General features: G+C 40.8%; 1 long non-coding RNA gene across 1 annotated transcript; it reads left to right on the forward strand.

The window, feature by feature from the left end:
• The first annotated feature begins 1151 nt into the window (after positions 1-1151).
• LOC116723446 (uncharacterized) lies at positions 1152-2065 on the forward strand. Its single transcript, XR_004339983.1, has 3 exons — positions 1152-1223; positions 1301-1393; positions 1728-2065. It is a non-coding gene; the product is annotated as an uncharacterized LOC116723446 (long non-coding RNA).
• Positions 2066-3874: the final 1809 nt, after the last annotated feature.

Consider the following 3874-nt stretch of genomic DNA (forward strand, 5'->3'; position numbering starts at 1 on the left):
TCGCTGGATTCTTTCATCGTTGTCCATGTGGTTCCTGCCTTCTGGATCCCTTGTTTTTCACACCGCTTGTAAGTTTTTGCATTCTACCTTCACATCATGCTGCTGGCAGATCTCTGATTCTCTGATCATTCCAGGTTGGATCTCGTCAGCCTGTAAACCTCCACCTTCAACACCACCAGTCAGACAGTGGAAGATAAGAGAACCCAGTTAACAAAAAAACAGTAAAAAACCTATTTTTACCTGGCTAGCAATTTTAAATATGGATGAAATTGAGGTCAAATTTCAAAGCTGTTCTTTCTTCTGTCCATGTTCACTTTTTTTAACTCTGTTGTCTTTTCTCATTATTTCATTTCTCCGTCAACTCATGTCACTTGACTTGAGTTGACCAACAATTAAAGAAGAAGACCTGCTCCACCTGTAAATCTCCACCTTCAACACCACCAGTCAGACGGAGGAAGAGAAGAGAACCCTGTTGACAAAAAAAGTAAGAAAACCTATTTTTACCCGAGTAACAATTTTAAATATGGATGAAATTGAGATCAGATTTCAAACCTTTTCTTTTTTCTGCAGATTTATATTCTCTGTTTTTTAACCCTGTTATGTTTTATCTTTATTTCATTTCTCCGTCAACTCATGTACCATGACTTGAGTTGACCAACAATTAAAGAAGACATGCTCCACCTGTAAACCTCCACCTTCAACACCACCAGTAAGGTGGAGGTAGAGAAGAGAACCCTGTTGACGAAAAAAAGTAAGAAAACTTATTTTTACCCAGCTGACAATTTTAAATATGAATGAAATTAAGGTCAAATTTCAAAGCTGTTCTTTCTTCTGTCCATGTTCTCTTTTTTTTAAACTCTGATGTCTTTTCTCTTTATTTCATTTCTCCGTCAACTCATGTACCTCAACTTGAGTTGACCAACAATTAAAGAAGACGACCTGCTCCAACTGCTGATCTACTGGTTGTAACAGATTGTGGAAAAGGTGAGGACATGATGACTTGATCGGGAATTCACTTTAATCATCTGTTATTTAGACAGAGATTAAGGAATGTGTGTATTATTATGTGATGATTCTCCAGCAGCACTGGACCAATCAGGAGAGAGAAGACACAGAGGACTGAAGGGACTCAGAAAATCCTGCTGGAAATCCCAAGATGAAGTTTCCTGATGCAACAGGGGGACACCTGAGGACACAGAATAAAGAAGGACCATGTGAAGCAGGTCCTTCAATAACAAACCGAGCATGAGTTGACCAACACTTACAGCAGGTTACTTTGTCCATCTACTGGTTGTAACAGATGATGGTGAAGGTTGAGGAGATAATGACTTGATCAGAAACTGTGGCCGACAACTGCAAACGCGCAGCAAACAGCAAAACGAGCTGCAAACAGGTGAAACTGCACAGGAAAAGAGAAACTTCATTATCTTTTTACATTTTTCGTTTAATTTCATTGAAACCACAAAAATGTTTCCACCATAACTTCCAATTGTTGAATATTTTTTTCTATCAAACTTTGAGTAGTGTGCAAGAATTACCCAAACATGCTTTGACTTTATTGATCCCAAAGGGAAATGAAATGTAGTTGTAGCTCATTAATTCAGATTCTTCAAAGAGTTATTGCAGATGACTGATTGCTGTCAGCAGGAAAGATCTTTTGTAGCTGTCTGTGTTGCAGCAAACCTGAAGAAGCCTCTGACTGATGATACTCTGTTTTCCCCATACAGACTCATGAAGAGGACGGTCAGAGTCGTCCATAGCTTTCTTGACTCTTCTGAAGAATCTTTCTTTGCGTCATCTCCAGAGGTTCCACAGTCATCTCCAGAACAGAACCAGAACCAATCCAGCCTTCTTTATCAGATTGTTGAACCTTTTGAGGTTCCTGGCTCTGATGCTGCTGCACCAACAGATGATAGCAGAAGAGATGACACTCTCAGCAGCAGACTTAAAGATCTGCAGCAACTTGCTGCAAACCTTGAAGGATCTTAGCTTCCTGGAGAAGTGCAGTCTGCTCTGTCTCTTTTTGTAGACGGCTTGTCCATGTGGTTCCTGCCTTCTGTTGCGTCTCCAGTCCAGTCTGTGTTCCAGATGAACACCGAGGTATTTATATTCCTGAACCACCTCCACATCTTCTCCCATGATGGAAATAGGGTTTCCTGTTTCTCCTGAAATCAACAACCATCTCCTTTGTTTTGTTTACAGTCAAGATTAGATGATTGTTCCCTCACCAGGCCACAAAGTGGTCCACCAGATCTCTGTACTCAGCCTCTTGTCTTCCTCTGATACCCAACAACTGCAGAGTCGTCTGAGTATTTCTGTAGATGACAGAAGTCGGACTTGTGCTGGAAGTCTGAACAGTAGAGGGTGAAAATGAATGGTGAGAGTACAGTGCCCTGTGGTGTTCCCATGTTGTTGACCACCTGGTTAGACACACAGTCTTCAGTCTCACTAACTGTGGTCTGTTTGTCAGGTAGTCACAGATGCAGGTGATTGTTGAGGCCTCCACCTGTGTCTTCTGGAGTTTCTAACAGAGCAGATCAGGCTGAATTGTGTTCAATGCACCTGGGAACCAAAGACCCTGATCCTCACTGTGCTGCCTGCTTTGTCCAGATGACAGTGGGTTTGTTGAAGCAGGTGTCTGATCAACTCCAACTCCACAGCGATAAGCAAACTGCAGGGGGTCCTGATATGTGATCGTCTGCTTACTCAAGTGGGCCACCAGGAGTCTCTCCAGGACCTTCAGGATGTGGGACGTCAGGGCAACGGGTCTACAGTCATTATGACTGATGGGTGACTTTTCTTCGGTACCGGAACCAGACAGGATGTCTTCCACAACAACGGAACCTCCTCTTGGGTCAGGCAAGGGTTGAAGAGATGCTGCAGAATCCCACAGAGGGAATCTGGGACTGACAGCATCTGGACCTGCTGCCTCGTTCCTGTTCAGTCTCTCCGGCTGCTTCTTCACCTGACTTCTAGATACAGAAAAGTTGGAGGTGGAGGCAAAGGGAGCAGCAGCGTCTCCTGATGTGGTTAAAGACAAACTTGTGGAAGCAGAAGAGTCCATGACTGAGGTGGAAGATGGAACATCTGAGGTTTGACAGGAAAGCTGTGGGTCAGAGGAGGATGAGAAATCTGTTTGGCTGCAGACAGGAGAGGAAGATGATGAGCTTGTTCCTGGACTGAACCTGTTGAAGAATGTGTTCAGCTCATTTCCTCTGTCCAGAAACTTATATTTTTAAAAAAAAGTCATGGTAGCATGTTTTTATGTAATAATGTGTATGTAATGTTTGGAATGAAGAAGATATGCTGCATAATCTGATGGAATTACAAAAGATCATTGTGGCTCCTGCTCAGTGCAAAAACACACATTTTGTTGGTTTCTGAAGAGTAAAAATTGAACAAATGTGTACATTTAAAGATTAAATTTATATTTCACAGTCATCACAATGCTAAAGAAAAGTCTCACAACAGGGTGAAAATCATGGTGTTTATTTACAAGACAGGAAGCAGGAGGAAGATATTAAAGAATGTCAAATATTTTGCAGTGTCAGGTTATTTCTATGTATTATGATGTAATATAATACATGTATTTTTGGACTTATTGTATTCTGTTTCATTTTGTGTGTAACTTTCACTTGATTTGTGAAAGCATGAGGAAGATATTAAATTTTTTGTATATATTTTGCAGTGTCATGTTATTTTTATTAATTATGATGTCATGGTGTATTTTGGAGGTTTTTGTATTCTGTTTAGTCTTTTGTGTAACTTTCACTTGATTTATGAAAGCATGGAAAGTTATTAAGCTGATCATAGAGTGAAATAACATTAAGTTGTAAGAAATTTCAATAAAAGCTTTTTTTGCCGTCACTGCTTT

The sequence above is a fragment of the Xiphophorus hellerii genome, chromosome 7 (assembly GCF_003331165.1).
Source record: "Xiphophorus hellerii strain 12219 chromosome 7, Xiphophorus_hellerii-4.1, whole genome shotgun sequence".
NCBI lineage: Eukaryota > Metazoa > Chordata > Actinopteri > Cyprinodontiformes > Poeciliidae > Xiphophorus > Xiphophorus hellerii.